We start from the raw sequence: 12,830 nt of genomic DNA on the forward strand, positions 1-12,830 counted from the left end.
GGTTAGAATTCTTACCTGCAGGGCCAATTTGCTGCGTTTAAGGTTGGAGACTTCCCATGGAGAAAACTCAAAGATTCTGGGAACCCTCGGGTGTTAAATTGAGGTAACAGAATCTTTCCACTCGGCATGGCACAACTTCATTCAAATGATTTAGTTGACCAAATACAGAAAAACGGCCAATCCAAAAACGTTTCATTATGAAACACATTTGAGATAAAAGAGAAAAGGCAATCGAAAACAAGACAAAAGGTGATCAATTGACACATAAAAACATTGAAGCTAGATATATTAGTCCCTGTAACACCAATAGGGCGTTCATCTGTAATGTTTGAGGTGTCAAGTCCTGGGAAAAGCCATTTGAGATATCTGTCTATGAATCTTATTACACCTTGCTGATCTTGACTTTATTGTAATTGAAACAAATTGAGCTCATACACTTGAAATGTGTACATAAAGTCCTTTTCGGGCCTCGTTGGCGCAGTAGGCAGCGCGTCAGTCTCATAATCTGAAGGCCGTGAGTTCGACCCTCACACGGGGCAGTGATTTTAACGCTCTTTCCTCAATTTTGTTATGCCTGCACACACAAATGCTACGTAAGTTTCCTTCTGTCAGCAATGAAACAGTCCAATAGATTTGATGCTGGACATCTGGCACCTCACGCAGACCAGGTGAGGTGGGCAGTTGATTTGTCTACCTGGGGTTCCATGGTGTAATGGTTAGCACTCTGAATCCAGTAATCCGAGTTCAAGTCTCGGTGGAACCTTAATCGTTTAGCAGTTTGTAGTGGTGCAATCTTGAGTCTTTGGTTAGAATTCTTACCTGCAGGGCCAATTTGCTGCGTTTAAGGTTGGAGACTTGCCATGGAGAAAACTCAGAGATTCTGGGAACCCTCGGGTGATAAATTGAGGTAACAGAATCTTTCCACTCGGCATGGCACAACTTCATTCAAATTATTTAGTTGACCAAATACAGAAAAACGGCCAATCCAAAAACATTTCATAATGAAACACATTTGAGATAAAAGAGAAAAGGCAATCGAAAACAAGACAAAAGGTGATCAATTGACACATAAAAACATTGAAGCCAGATATATTAGTCCCTGTAACACCAATAGGGCGTTCATCTTTAATGTTTGAGGTGTCAAGTCCAGGGAAAAGCCATTTGAGATATCTGTCTATGAATCTTATTACACCTTGCTGATCTTGACTTTATTGTAATTGAAACAAATTGAGCTCATACACTTGAAATGTGTACATAAAGTCCTTTTCGGGCCTCGTTGGCGCAGTAGGCAGCGCGTCAGTCTCATAATCTGAAGGCCGTGAGTTCGACCCTCACACGGGGCAGTGATTTTAACGTTCTTTCCTCAATTTTGTTATGCCTGCACACACAAATGCTACGTAAGTTTCCTTCTGTCAGCAATGAAACAGTCCAATAGATTTGATGCTGGAGATCTGGCACCTCACGCAGACCAGGTGAGGTGGGCAGTTTATTTGTCTGCCTGGGGTTCCATGGTGTAATGGTTAGCACTCTGGACTCTGAATCCAGTAATCCGAGTTCAAGTCTCGGTGGAACCTTAATTGTTTGGCTTTTTGTAGTGGTGCAATCTTGAGTCTTTGGTTAGAATTCTTACCTGCAGGGCCAATTTGCTGCGTTTAAGGTTGGAGACTTCCCATGGAGAAAACTCAAAGATTCTGGGAACCCTCGGGTGTTAAATTGAGGTAACAGAATCTTTCCACTCGGCATGGCACAACTTCATTCAAATGATTTAGTTGACCAAATACAGAAAAACGGCCAATCCAAAAACGTTTCATTATGAAACACATTTGAGATAAAAGAGAAAAGGCAATCGAAAACAAGACAAAAGGTGATCAATTGACACATAAAAACATTGAAGCTAGATATATTAGTCCCTGTAACACCAATAGGGCGTTCATCTGTAATGTTTGAGGTGTCAAGTCCTGGGAAAAGCCATTTGAGATATCTGTCTATGAATCTTATTACACCTTGCTGATCTTGACTTTATTGTAATTGAAACAAATTGAGCTCATACACTTGAAATGTGTACATAAAGTCCTTTTCGGGCCTCGTTGGCGCAGTAGGCAGCGCGTCAGTCTCATAATCTGAAGGCTGTGAGTTCGACCCTCACACGGGGCAGTGATTTTAACGCTCTTTCCTCAATTTTGTTATGCCTGCACACACAAATGCTACGTAAGTTTCCTTCTGTCAGCAATGAAACAGTCCAATAGATTTGATGCTGGACATCTGGCACCTCACGCAGACCAGGTGAGGTGGGCAGTTGATTTGTCTACCTGGGGTTCCATGGTGTAATGGTTAGCACTGTGAATCCAGTAATCCGAGTTCAAGTCTCGGTGGAACCTTAATCGTTTAGCAGTTTGTAGTGGTGCAATCTTGAGTCTTTGGTTAGAATTCTTACCTGCAGGGCCAATTTGCTGCGTTTAAGGTTGGAGACTTGCCATGGAGAAAACTCAGAGATTCTGGGAACCCTCGGGTGATAAATTGAGGTAACAGAATCTTTCCACTCGGCATGGCACAACTTCATTCAAATTATTTAGTTGACCAAATACAGAAAAACGGCCAATCCAAAAACATTTCATAATGAAACACATTTGAGATAAAAGAGAAAAGGCAATCGAAAACAAGACAAAAGGTGATCAATTGACACATAAAAACATTGAAGCCAGATATATTAGTCCCTGTAACACCAATAGGGCGTTCATCTTTAATGTTTGAGGTGTCAAGTCCAGGGAAAAGCCATTTGAGATATCTGTCTATGAATCTTATTACACCTTGCTGATCTTGACTTTATTGTAATTGAAACAAATTGAGCTCATACACTTGAAATGTGTACATAAAGTCCTTTTCGGGCCTCGTTGGCGCAGTAGGCAGCGCGTCAGTCTCATAATCTGAAGGCCGTGAGTTCGACCCTCACACGGGGCAGTGATTTTAACGCTCTTTCCTCAATTTTGTTATGCCTGCACACACAAATGCTACGTAAGTTTCCTTCTGTCAGCAATGAAACAGTCCAATAGATTTGATGCTGGAGATCTGGCACCTCACGCAGACCAGGTGAGGTGGGCAGTTTATTTGTCTACCTGGGGTTCCATGGTGTAATGGTTAGCACTCTGGACTCTGAATCCAGTAATCCGAGTTCAAGTCTCGGTGGAACCTTAATCGTTTAGCTGTTTGTAGTGGTGCAATCTTGAGTCTTTGGTTAGAATTCTTACCTGCACGGCCAATTTGCTGCGTTTAAGGTTGGGGACTTGCCATGGAGAAAACTCAGAGATTCTGGGAACCCTCGGGTGTTAAATTGAGGAAACAGAATCTTTCCACTCGGCATGGCACAACTTCATTCAAATGATTTAGTTGACCAAATACAGAAAAACGGTCATTCCAAAAACGTTTAATTATGAAACACATTTGAGATAAAAGAGAAAAGGCAATCGAAAACAAGACAAAAGGTGATCAATTGACACATAAAAACATTGAAGCCAGATATATTAGTCTCTGTAACACCAATAGGGCGTTCATCTGTAATGTTTGAGGTGTCAAGTCCAGGGAAAAGCCATTTGAGATATCTGTCTATGAATCTTATTACACCTTGCTGCTCTTGACTTTATTGTAATTGAAACAAATTGAGCTCATACACTTGAAATGTGTACATAAAGTCCTTTTCGGGCCTCGTTGGCGCAGTAGGCAGCGCGTCAGTCTCATAATCTGAAGGCCGTGAGTTCGACCCTCACAGGGGGCAGTGATTTTAACGCTCTTTCCTCAATTTTGTTATGCCTGCACACACAAATGCTACGTAAGTTTCCTTCTGTCAGCAATGAAACAGTCCAATAGATTTGATGCTGGAGATCTGGCACCTCACGCAGACCAGGTGAGGTGGGCAGTTTATTTGTCTACCTGGGGTTCCATGGTGTAATGGTTAGCACTCTGGACTCTGAATCCAGTAATCCGAGTTCAAGTCTCGGTGGAACCTTAATTGTTTGGCTTTTTGTAGTGGTGCAATCTTGAGTCTTTGGTTAGAATTCTTACCTGCAGGGCCAATTTGCTGCGTTTAAGGTTGGAGACTTCCCATGGAGAAAACTCAAAGATTCTGGGAACCCTCGGGTGTTAAATTGAGGTAACAGAATCTTTCCACTCGGCATGGCACAACTTCATTCAAATGATTTAGTTGACCAAATACAGAAAAACGGCCAATCCAAAAACATTTCATAATGAAACACATTTGAGATAAAAGAGAAAAGGCAATCGAAAACAAGACAAAAGGTGATCAATTGACACATAAAAACATTGAAGCTAGATATATTAGTCCCTGTAACACCAATAGGGCGTTCATCTGTAATGTTTGAGGTGTCAAGTCCTGGGAAAAGCCATTTGAGATATCTGTCTATGAATCTTATTACACCTTGCTGATCTTGACTTTATTGTAATTGAAACAAATTGAGCTCATACACTTGAAATGTGTACATAAAGTCCTTTTCGGGCCTCGTTGGCGCAGTAGGCAGCGCGTCAGTCTCATAATCTGAAGGCTGTGAGTTCGACCCTCACACGGGGCAGTGATTTTAACGCTCTTTCCTCAATTTTGTTATGCCTGCACACACAAATGCTACGTAAGTTTCCTTCTGTCAGCAATGAAACAGTCCAATAGATTTGATGCTGGACATCTGGCACCTCACGCAGACCAGGTGAGGTGGGCAGTTGATTTGTCTACCTGGGGTTCCATGGTGTAATGGTTAGCACTGTGAATCCAGTAATCCGAGTTCAAGTCTCGGTGGAACCTTAATCGTTTAGCAGTTTGTAGTGGTGCAATCTTGAGTCTTTGGTTAGAATTCTTACCTGCAGGGCCAATTTGCTGCGTTTAAGGTTGGAGACTTGCCATGGAGAAAACTCAGAGATTCTGGGAACCCTCGGGTGATAAATTGAGGTAACAGAATCTTTCCACTCGGCATGGCACAACTTCATTCAAATTATTTAGTTGACCAAATACAGAAAAACGGCCAATCCAAAAACATTTCATAATGAAACACATTTGAGATAAAAGAGAAAAGGCAATCGAAAACAAGACAAAAGGTGATCAATTGACACATAAAAACATTGAAGCCAGATATATTAGTCCCTGTAACACCAATAGGGCGTTCATCTTTAATGTTTGATGTGTCAAGTCCAGGGAAAAGCCATTTGAGATATCTGTCTATGAATCTTATTACACCTTGCTGATCTTGACTTTATTGTAATTGAAACAAATTGAGCTCATACACTTGAAATGTGTACATAAAGTCCTTTTCGGGCCTCGTTGGCGCAGTAGGCAGCGCGTCAGTCTCATAATCTGAAGGCCGTGAGTTCGACCCTCACACGGGGCAGTGATTTTAACGCTCTTTCCTCAATTTTGTTATGCCTGCACACACAAATGCTACGTAAGTTTCCTTCTGTCAGCAATGAAACAGTCCAATAGATTTGATGCTGGAGATCTGGCACCTCACGCAGACCAGGTGAGGTGGGCAGTTTATTTGTCTACCTGGGGTTCCATGGTGTAATGGTTAGCACTCTGGACTCTGAATCCAGTAATCCGAGTTCAAGTCTCGGTGGAACCTTAATCGTTTAGCTGTTTGTAGTGGTGCAATCTTGAGTCTTTGGTTAGAATTCTTACCTGCACGGCCAATTTGCTGCGTTTAAGGTTGGGGACTTGCCATGGAGAAAACTCAGAGATTCTGGGAACCCTCGGGTGTTAAATTGAGGAAACAGAATCTTTCCACTCGGCATGGCACAACTTCATTCAAATGATTTAGTTGACCAAATACAGAAAAACGGTCATTCCAAAAACGTTTAATTATGAAACACATTTGAGATAAAAGAGAAAAGGCAATCGAAAACAAGACAAAAGGTGATCAATTGACACATAAAAACATTGAAGCCAGATATATTAGTCTCTGTAACACCAATAGGGCGTTCATCTGTAATGTTTGAGGTGTCAAGTCCAGGGAAAAGCCATTTGAGATATCTGTCTATGAATCTTATTACACCTTGCTGCTCTTGACTTTATTGTAATTGAAACAAATTGAGCTCATACACTTGAAATGTGTACATAAAGTCCTTTTCGGGCCTCGTTGGCGCAGTAGGCAGCGCGTCAGTCTCATAATCTGAAGGCCGTGAGTTCGACCCTCACAGGGGGCAGTGATTTTAACGCTCTTTCCTCAATTTTGTTATGCCTGCACACACAAATGCTACGTAAGTTTCCTTCTGTCAGCAATGAAACAGTCCAATAGATTTGATGCTGGAGATCTGGCACCTCACGCAGACCAGGTGAGGTGGGCAGTTTATTTGTCTACCTGGGGTTCCATGGTGTAATGGTTAGCACTCTGGACTCTGAATCCAGTAATCCGAGTTCAAGTCTCGGTGGAACCTTAATTGTTTGGCTTTTTGTAGTGGTGCAATCTTGAGTCTTTGGTTAGAATTCTTACCTGCAGGGCCAATTTGCTGCGTTTAAGGTTGGAGACTTCCCATGGAGAAAACTCAAAGATTCTGGGAACCCTCGGGTGTTAAATTGAGGTAACAGAATCTTTCCACTCGGCATGGCACAACTTCATTCAAATGATTTAGTTGACCAAATACAGAAAAACGGCCAATCCAAAAACATTTCATAATGAAACACATTTGAGATAAAAGAGAAAAGGCAATCGAAAACAAGACAAAAGGTGATCAATTGACACATAAAAACATTGAAGCTAGATATATTAGTCCCTGTAACACCAATAGGGCGTTCATCTGTAATGTTTGAGGTGTCAAGTCCTGGGAAAAGCCATTTGAGATATCTGTCTATGAATCTTATTACACCTTGCTGATCTTGACTTTATTGTAATTGAAACAAATTGAGCTCATACACTTGAAATGTGTACATAAAGTCCTTTTCGGGCCTCGTTGGCGCAGTAGGCAGCGCGTCAGTCTCATAATCTGAAGGCCGTGAGTTCGACCCTCACAGGGGGCAGTGATTTTAACGCTCTTTCCTCAATTTTGTTATGCCTGCACACACAAATGCTACGTAAGTTTCCTTCTGTCAGCAATGAAACAGTCCAATAGATTTGATGCTGGACATCTGGCACCTCACGCAGACCAGGTGAGGTGGGCAGTTGATTTGTCTACCTGGGGTTCCATGGTGTAATGGTTAGCACTCTGAATCCAGTAATCCGAGTTCAAGTCTCGGTGGAACCTTAATCGTTTAGCAGTTTGTAGTGGTGCAATCTTGAGTCTTTGGTTAGAATTCTTACCTGCAGGGCCAATTTGCTGCGTTTAAGGTTGGAGACTTGCCATGGAGAAAACTCAGAGATTCTGGGAACCCTCGGGTGTTAAATTGAGGTAACAGAATCTTTCCACTCGGCATGGCACAACTTCATTCAAATGATTTAGTTGACCAAATACAGAAAAACGGCCAATCCAAAAACATTTCATAATGAAACACATTTGAGATAAAAGAGAAAAGGCAATCGAAAACAAGACAAAAGGTGATCAATTGACACATAAAAACATTGAAGCCAGATATATTAGTCCCTGTAACACCAATAGGGCGTTCATCTTTAATGTTTGAGGTGTCAAGTCCAGGGAAAAGCCATTTGAGATATCTGTCTATGAATCTTATTACACCTTGCTGATCTTGACTTTATTGTAATTGAAACAAATTGAGCTCATACACTTGAAATGTGTACATAAAGTCCTTTTCGGGCCTCGTTGGCGCAGTAGGCAGCGCGTCAGTCTCATAATCTGAAGGCCGTGAGTTCGACCCTCACACGGGGCAGTGATTTTAACGCTCTTTCCTCAATTTTGTTATGCCTGCACACACAAATGCTACGTAAGTTTCCTTCTGTCAGCAATGAAACAGTCCAATAGATTTGATGCTGGAGATCTGGCACCTCACGCAGACCAGGTGAGGTGGGCAGTTTATTTGTCTACCTCGGGTTCCATGGTGTAATGGTTAGCACTCTGGACTCTGAATCCAGTAATCCGAGTTCAAGTCTCGGTGGAACCTTAATCGTTTAGCTGTTTGTAGTGGTGCAATCTTGAGTCTTTGGTTAGAATTCTTACCTGCAGGGCCAATTTGCTGCGTTTAAGGTTGGGGACTTGCCATGGAGAAAACTCAGAGATTCTGGGAACCCTCGGGTGTTAAATTGAGGAAACAGAATCTTTCCACTCGGCATGGCACAACTTCATTCAAATGATTTAGTTGACCAAATACAGAAAAACGGTCATTCCAAAAACGTTTAATTATGAAAGACATTTGAGATAAAAGAGAAAAGGCAATCGAAAACAAGACAAAAGGTGATCAATTGACACATAAAAACATTGAAGCCAGATATATTAGTCTCTGTAACACCAATAGGGCGTTCATCTGTAATGTTTGAGGTGTCAAGTCCAGGGAAAAGCCATTTGAGATATCTGTCTATGAATCTTATTACACCTTGCTGATCTTGACTTTATTGTAATTGAAACAAATTGAGCTCATACACTTGAAATGTGTACATAAAGTCCTTTTCGGGCCTCGTTGGCGCAGTAGGCAGCGCGTCAGTCTCATAATCTGAAGGCCGTGAGTTCGACCCTCACACGGGGCAGTGATTTTAACGCTCTTTCCTCAATTTTGTTATGCCTGCACACACAAATGCTACGTAAGTTTCCTTCTGTCAGCAATGAAACAGTCCAATAGATTTGATGCTGGAGATCTGGCACCTCACGCAGACCAGGTGAGGTGGGCAGTTTATTTGTCTACCTGGGGTTCCATGGTGTAATGGTTAGCACTCTGGACTCTGAATCCAGTAATCCGAGTTCAAGTCTCGGTGGAACCTTAATCGTTTAGCTGTTTGTAGTGGTGCAATCTTGAGTCTTTGGTTAGAATTCTTACCTGCACGGCCAATTTGCTGCGTTTAAGGTTGGGGACTTGCCATGGAGAAAACTCAGAGATTCTGGGAACCCTCGGGTGTTAAATTGAGGAAACAGAATCTTTCCACTCGGCATGGCACAACTTCATTCAAATGATTTAGTTGACCAAATACAGAAAAACGGTCATTCCAAAAACGTTTAATTATGAAACACATTTGAGATAAAAGAGAAAAGGCAATCGAAAACAAGACAAAAGGTGATCAATTGACACATAAAAACATTGAAGCCAGATATATTAGTCTCTGTAACACCAATAGGGCGTTCATCTGTAATGTTTGAGGTGTCAAGTCCAGGGAAAAGCCATTTGAGATATCTGTCTATGAATCTTATTACACCTTGCTGCTCTTGACTTTATTGTAATTGAAACAAATTGAGCTCATACACTTGAAATGTGTACATAAAGTCCTTTTCGGGCCTCGTTGGCGCAGTAGGCAGCGCGTCAGTCTCATAATCTGAAGGCCGTGAGTTCGACCCTCACACGGGGCAGTGATTTTAACGCTCTTTCCTCAATTTTGTTATGCCTGCACACACAAATGCTACGTAAGTTTCCTTCTGTCAGCAATGAAACAGTCCAATAGATTTGATGCTGGAGATCTGGCACCTCACGCAGACCAGGTGAGGTGGGCAGTTTATTTGTCTACCTGGGGTTCCATGGTGTAATGGTTAGCACTCTGGACTCTGAATCCAGTAATCCGAGTTCAAGTCTCGGTGGAACCTTAATCGTTTAGCTGTTTGTAGTGGTGCAATCTTGAGTCTTTGGTTAGAATTCTTACCTGCACGGCCAATTTGCTGCGTTTAAGGTTGGGGACTTGCCATGGAGAAAACTCAGAGATTCTGGGAACCCTCGGGTGTTAAATTGAGGAAACAGAATCTTTCCACTCGGCATGGCACAACTTCATTCAAATGATTTAGTTGACCAAATACAGAAAAACGGTCATTCCAAAAACGTTTAATTATGAAACACATTTGAGATAAAAGAGAAAAGGCAATCGAAAACAAGACAAAAGGTGATCAATTGACACATAAAAACATTGAAGCCAGATATATTAGTCTCTGTAACACCAATAGGGCGTTCATCTGTAATGTTTGAGGTGTCAAGTCCAGGGAAAAGCCATTTGAGATATCTGTCTATGAATCTTATTACACCTTGCTGCTCTTGACTTTATTGTAATTGAAACAAATTGAGCTCATACACTTGAAATGTGTACATAAAGTCCTTTTCGGGCCTCGTTGGCGCAGTAGGCAGCGCGTCAGTCTCATAATCTGAAGGCCGTGAGTTCGACCCTCACAGGGGGCAGTGATTTTAACGCTCTTTCCTCAATTTTGTTATGCCTGCACACACAAATGCTACGTAAGTTTCCTTCTGTCAGCAATGAAACAGTCCAATAGATTTGATGCTGGAGATCTGGCACCTCACGCAGACCAGGTGAGGTGGGCAGTTTATTTGTCTACCTGGGGTTCCATGGTGTAATGGTTAGCACTCTGGACTCTGAATCCAGTAATCCGAGTTCAAGTCTCGGTGGAACCTTAATTGTTTGGCTTTTTGTAGTGGTGCAATCTTGAGTCTTTGGTTAGAATTCTTACCTGCAGGGCCAATTTGCTGCGTTTAAGGTTGGAGACTTCCCATGGAGAAAACTCAAAGATTCTGGGAACCCTCGGGTGTTAAATTGAGGAAACAGAATCTTTCCACTCGGCATGGCACAACTTCATTCAAATGATTTAGTTGACCAAATACAGAAAAACGGCCAATCCAAAAACGTTTAATTATGAAACACATTTGAGATAAAAGAGAAAAGGCAATCGAAAACAAGACAAAAGGTGATCAATTGACACATAAAAACATTGAAGCCAGATATATTAGTCTCTGTAACACCAATAGGGCGTTCATCTGTAATGTTTGAGGTGTCAAGTCCAGGGAAAAGCCATTTGAGATATCTGTCTATGAATCTTATTACACCTTGCTGCTCTTGACTTTATTGTAATTGAAACAAATTGAGCTCATACACTTGAAATGTGTACATAAAGTCCTTTTCGGGCCTCGTTGGCGCAGTAGGCAGCGCGTCAGTCTCATAATCTGAAGGTCGTGAGTTCGACCCTCACACGGGGCAGTGATTTTAACGCTCTTTTCTCAATTTTGTTATGCCTGCACACACAAATGCTACGTAAGTTTCCTTCTGTCAGCAATGAAACAGTCCAATAGATTTGATGCTGGAGATCTGGCACCTCACGCAGACCAGGTGAGGTGGGCAGTTTATTTGTCTACCTGGGGTTCCATGGTGTAATGGTTAGCACTCTGGACTCTGAATCCAGTAATCCGAGTTCAAGTCTCGGTGGAACCTTAATCGTTTAGCTGTTTGTAGTGGTGCAATCTTGAGTCTTTGGTTAGAATTCTTACCTGCACGGCCAATTTGCTGCGTTTAAGGTTGGGGACTTGCCATGGAGAAAACTCAGAGATTCTGGGAACCCTCGGGTGTTAAATTGAGGAAACAGAATCTTTCCACTCGGCATGGCACAACTTCATTCAAATGATTTAGTTGACCAAATACAGAAAAACGGTCATTCCAAAAACGTTTAATTATGAAACACATTTGAGATAAAAGAGAAAAGGCAATCGAAAACAAGACAAAAGGTGATCAATTGACACATAAAAACATTGAAGCCAGATATATTAGTCTCTGTAACACCAATAGGGCGTTCATCTGTAATGTTTGAGGTGTCAAGTCCAGGGAAAAGCCATTTGAGATATCTGTCTATGAATCTTATTACACCTTGCTGCTCTTGACTTTATTGTAATTGAAACAAATTGAGCTCATACACTTGAAATGTGTACATAAAGTCCTTTTCGGGCCTCGTTGGCGCAGTAGGCAGCGCGTCAGTCTCATAATCTGAAGGCCGTGAGTTCGACCCTCACACGGGGCAGTGATTTTAACGCTCTTTCCTCAATTTTGTTATGCCTGCACACACAAATGCTACGTAAGTTTCCTTCTGTCAGCAATGAAACAGTCCAATAGATTTGATGCTGGAGATCTGGCACCTCACGCAGACCAGGTGAGGTGGGCAGTTTATTTGTCTACCTGGGGTTCCATGGTGTAATGGTTAGCACTCTGGACTCTGAATCCAGTAATCCGAGTTCAAGTCTCGGTGGAACCTTAATCGTTTAGCTGTTTGTAGTGGTGCAATCTTGAGTCTTTGGTTAGAATTCTTACCTGCACGGCCAATTTGCTGCGTTTAAGGTTGGGGACTTGCCATGGAGAAAACTCAGAGATTCTGGGAACCCTCGGGTGTTAAATTGAGGAAACAGAATCTTTCCACTCGGCATGGCACAACTTCATTCAAATGATTTAGTTGACCAAATACAGAAAAACGGTCATTCCAAAAACGTTTAATTATGAAACACATTTGAGATAAAAGAGAAAAGGCAATCGAAAACAAGACAAAAGGTGATCAATTGACACATAAAAACATTGAAGCCAGATATATTAGTCTCTGTAACACCAATAGGGCGTTCATCTGTAATGTTTGAGGTGTCAAGTCCAGGGAAAAGCCATTTGAGATATCTGTCTATGAATCTTATTACACCTTGCTGCTCTTGACTTTATTGTAATTGAAACAAATTGAGCTCATACACTTGAAATGTGTACATAAAGTCCTTTTCGGGCCTCGTTGGCGCAGTAGGCAGCGCGTCAGTCTCATAATCTGAAGGCCGTGAGTTCGACCCTCACAGGGGGCAGTGATTTTAACGCTCTTTCCTCAATTTTGTTATGCCTGCACACACAAATGCTACGTAAGTTTCCTTCTGTCAGCAATGAAACAGTCCAATAGATTTGATGCTGGAGATCTGGCACCTCACGCAGACCAGGTGAGGTGGGCAGTTTATTTGTCTA

The 12,830-nt window shown here is 41.9% G+C and overlaps 27 non-coding genes across 27 annotated transcripts; all 27 read left to right on the plus strand.

Annotated features, from left to right (window-relative positions):
* The first annotated feature begins 466 nt into the window (after positions 1-466).
* Positions 467-539, plus strand: trnam-cau (transfer RNA methionine (anticodon CAU)). Its single transcript has one exon. It is a non-coding gene; the product is annotated as a tRNA-Met (tRNA).
* A 731-nt stretch (positions 540-1,270) lies between these two features.
* trnam-cau (transfer RNA methionine (anticodon CAU)) lies at positions 1,271-1,343 on the plus strand. Its single transcript has one exon. It is a non-coding gene; the product is annotated as a tRNA-Met (tRNA).
* A 159-nt stretch (positions 1,344-1,502) lies between these two features.
* On the plus strand, positions 1,503-1,574 carry trnaq-cug (transfer RNA glutamine (anticodon CUG)). Its single transcript has one exon. It is a non-coding gene; the product is annotated as a tRNA-Gln (tRNA).
* Positions 1,575-2,081: 507 nt separating this feature from the next.
* On the plus strand, positions 2,082-2,154 carry trnam-cau (transfer RNA methionine (anticodon CAU)). Its single transcript has one exon. It is a non-coding gene; the product is annotated as a tRNA-Met (tRNA).
* Positions 2,155-2,885: 731 nt separating this feature from the next.
* Positions 2,886-2,958, plus strand: trnam-cau (transfer RNA methionine (anticodon CAU)). The gene has a single exon. It is a non-coding gene; the product is annotated as a tRNA-Met (tRNA).
* Positions 2,959-3,117: 159 nt separating this feature from the next.
* On the plus strand, positions 3,118-3,189 carry trnaq-cug (transfer RNA glutamine (anticodon CUG)). The gene has a single exon. It is a non-coding gene; the product is annotated as a tRNA-Gln (tRNA).
* Positions 3,190-3,696: 507 nt separating this feature from the next.
* Positions 3,697-3,769, plus strand: trnam-cau (transfer RNA methionine (anticodon CAU)). The gene has a single exon. It is a non-coding gene; the product is annotated as a tRNA-Met (tRNA).
* Positions 3,770-3,928: 159 nt separating this feature from the next.
* trnaq-cug (transfer RNA glutamine (anticodon CUG)) lies at positions 3,929-4,000 on the plus strand. The gene has a single exon. It is a non-coding gene; the product is annotated as a tRNA-Gln (tRNA).
* Positions 4,001-4,507: 507 nt separating this feature from the next.
* On the plus strand, positions 4,508-4,580 carry trnam-cau (transfer RNA methionine (anticodon CAU)). The gene has a single exon. It is a non-coding gene; the product is annotated as a tRNA-Met (tRNA).
* A 731-nt stretch (positions 4,581-5,311) lies between these two features.
* On the plus strand, positions 5,312-5,384 carry trnam-cau (transfer RNA methionine (anticodon CAU)). Its single transcript has one exon. It is a non-coding gene; the product is annotated as a tRNA-Met (tRNA).
* Positions 5,385-5,543: 159 nt separating this feature from the next.
* trnaq-cug (transfer RNA glutamine (anticodon CUG)) lies at positions 5,544-5,615 on the plus strand. Its single transcript has one exon. It is a non-coding gene; the product is annotated as a tRNA-Gln (tRNA).
* A 507-nt stretch (positions 5,616-6,122) lies between these two features.
* trnam-cau (transfer RNA methionine (anticodon CAU)) lies at positions 6,123-6,195 on the plus strand. The gene has a single exon. It is a non-coding gene; the product is annotated as a tRNA-Met (tRNA).
* A 159-nt stretch (positions 6,196-6,354) lies between these two features.
* On the plus strand, positions 6,355-6,426 carry trnaq-cug (transfer RNA glutamine (anticodon CUG)). Its single transcript has one exon. It is a non-coding gene; the product is annotated as a tRNA-Gln (tRNA).
* Positions 6,427-6,933: 507 nt separating this feature from the next.
* On the plus strand, positions 6,934-7,006 carry trnam-cau (transfer RNA methionine (anticodon CAU)). Its single transcript has one exon. It is a non-coding gene; the product is annotated as a tRNA-Met (tRNA).
* Positions 7,007-7,737: 731 nt separating this feature from the next.
* Positions 7,738-7,810, plus strand: trnam-cau (transfer RNA methionine (anticodon CAU)). The gene has a single exon. It is a non-coding gene; the product is annotated as a tRNA-Met (tRNA).
* A 159-nt stretch (positions 7,811-7,969) lies between these two features.
* trnaq-cug (transfer RNA glutamine (anticodon CUG)) lies at positions 7,970-8,041 on the plus strand. Its single transcript has one exon. It is a non-coding gene; the product is annotated as a tRNA-Gln (tRNA).
* Positions 8,042-8,548: 507 nt separating this feature from the next.
* trnam-cau (transfer RNA methionine (anticodon CAU)) lies at positions 8,549-8,621 on the plus strand. Its single transcript has one exon. It is a non-coding gene; the product is annotated as a tRNA-Met (tRNA).
* Positions 8,622-8,780: 159 nt separating this feature from the next.
* Positions 8,781-8,852, plus strand: trnaq-cug (transfer RNA glutamine (anticodon CUG)). Its single transcript has one exon. It is a non-coding gene; the product is annotated as a tRNA-Gln (tRNA).
* Positions 8,853-9,359: 507 nt separating this feature from the next.
* trnam-cau (transfer RNA methionine (anticodon CAU)) lies at positions 9,360-9,432 on the plus strand. The gene has a single exon. It is a non-coding gene; the product is annotated as a tRNA-Met (tRNA).
* Positions 9,433-9,591: 159 nt separating this feature from the next.
* On the plus strand, positions 9,592-9,663 carry trnaq-cug (transfer RNA glutamine (anticodon CUG)). The gene has a single exon. It is a non-coding gene; the product is annotated as a tRNA-Gln (tRNA).
* Positions 9,664-10,170: 507 nt separating this feature from the next.
* Positions 10,171-10,243, plus strand: trnam-cau (transfer RNA methionine (anticodon CAU)). The gene has a single exon. It is a non-coding gene; the product is annotated as a tRNA-Met (tRNA).
* A 159-nt stretch (positions 10,244-10,402) lies between these two features.
* trnaq-cug (transfer RNA glutamine (anticodon CUG)) lies at positions 10,403-10,474 on the plus strand. The gene has a single exon. It is a non-coding gene; the product is annotated as a tRNA-Gln (tRNA).
* Positions 10,475-10,981: 507 nt separating this feature from the next.
* trnam-cau (transfer RNA methionine (anticodon CAU)) lies at positions 10,982-11,054 on the plus strand. The gene has a single exon. It is a non-coding gene; the product is annotated as a tRNA-Met (tRNA).
* A 159-nt stretch (positions 11,055-11,213) lies between these two features.
* trnaq-cug (transfer RNA glutamine (anticodon CUG)) lies at positions 11,214-11,285 on the plus strand. The gene has a single exon. It is a non-coding gene; the product is annotated as a tRNA-Gln (tRNA).
* A 507-nt stretch (positions 11,286-11,792) lies between these two features.
* Positions 11,793-11,865, plus strand: trnam-cau (transfer RNA methionine (anticodon CAU)). The gene has a single exon. It is a non-coding gene; the product is annotated as a tRNA-Met (tRNA).
* A 159-nt stretch (positions 11,866-12,024) lies between these two features.
* trnaq-cug (transfer RNA glutamine (anticodon CUG)) lies at positions 12,025-12,096 on the plus strand. The gene has a single exon. It is a non-coding gene; the product is annotated as a tRNA-Gln (tRNA).
* A 507-nt stretch (positions 12,097-12,603) lies between these two features.
* trnam-cau (transfer RNA methionine (anticodon CAU)) lies at positions 12,604-12,676 on the plus strand. The gene has a single exon. It is a non-coding gene; the product is annotated as a tRNA-Met (tRNA).
* The last annotated feature ends 154 nt before the right edge of the window (positions 12,677-12,830 follow it).

The sequence above is a fragment of the Pungitius pungitius genome, chromosome 6, assembly GCF_949316345.1.
Source record: "Pungitius pungitius chromosome 6, fPunPun2.1, whole genome shotgun sequence".
In the NCBI taxonomy this organism is placed as follows: domain Eukaryota; kingdom Metazoa; phylum Chordata; class Actinopteri; order Perciformes; family Gasterosteidae; genus Pungitius; species Pungitius pungitius.